Here is an 855-nt window from a genome sequence, read left to right on the forward strand (position 1 = left end):
GCCAGCTGCTTTCATAATTGCATTTTTAATTCGTCGGCGCCAGCACCTTGGAAGTCGTAACGGTTCAGTTACCTTTCCTCGAAAACAAGCACAAAACATCAAATCATTGACACAGAGACCAAAGCACAATAATTACCATTGAACACCTCGGCTTCTTCAGACGCATTCAGCATTCAAGCCTCGCAGGTTCGGTTTTCCAACCACCTCGGCTTCTTCAGACGCATTCAGCATTCAAGCCTCGCAGGTTCGATTTCCCAACCACCTCGGCTTCTTCTGGCGCATTCAGCATTCAAGCCTCGTAGGTTCGGTTTCCCAACCACCTCGGCTTCTTCAGACGCATTCAGCATTCAAGTCTCGCAGGTTCGGTTTCCCAACCACCTCGGCTTCCTCATATGCCATCCGACATTCAAACCGGTTCAAAAAATTCAAAAATTCTTTCAACTTTTACTCCGTTAAAGTCCACGCATTACATTAATGATCATACTTGGACTTGGGGGACTATTGTTGCGTGTTGTCGCACCTGTCATATCCACCTGGGCCAGTGGGCCACTCATCCTGACCCACGTGGCATTCCTGCCGAGGTGGCCCACATTGCCGAGGTGGGTTACATCCGAACTGCTTCTAATCGAGGCTCCGTGGCCCAAGGCGTGGAAGCTCTTGGTTGTAGCTGAGGTCCTCGAATGGACGAAGCCCCGGAGTTGATGCGCGAGCCTCAACCACAAGGAAACATCCTCCATGGTCACTTCTCCCAAGAGATCGCCCGCACAGATCTTATTCGAATGATTGATGGAATGCCTGTCATAAGCATAAAGGTCAAGTCTTGTCACTAGCGTGGAGGCCCGGCACAAGCAATAA

Source organism: Olea europaea, chromosome 23 (assembly GCF_002742605.1).
Source record: "Olea europaea var. sylvestris chromosome 23, O_europaea_v1, whole genome shotgun sequence".
NCBI lineage: Eukaryota > Viridiplantae > Streptophyta > Magnoliopsida > Lamiales > Oleaceae > Olea > Olea europaea.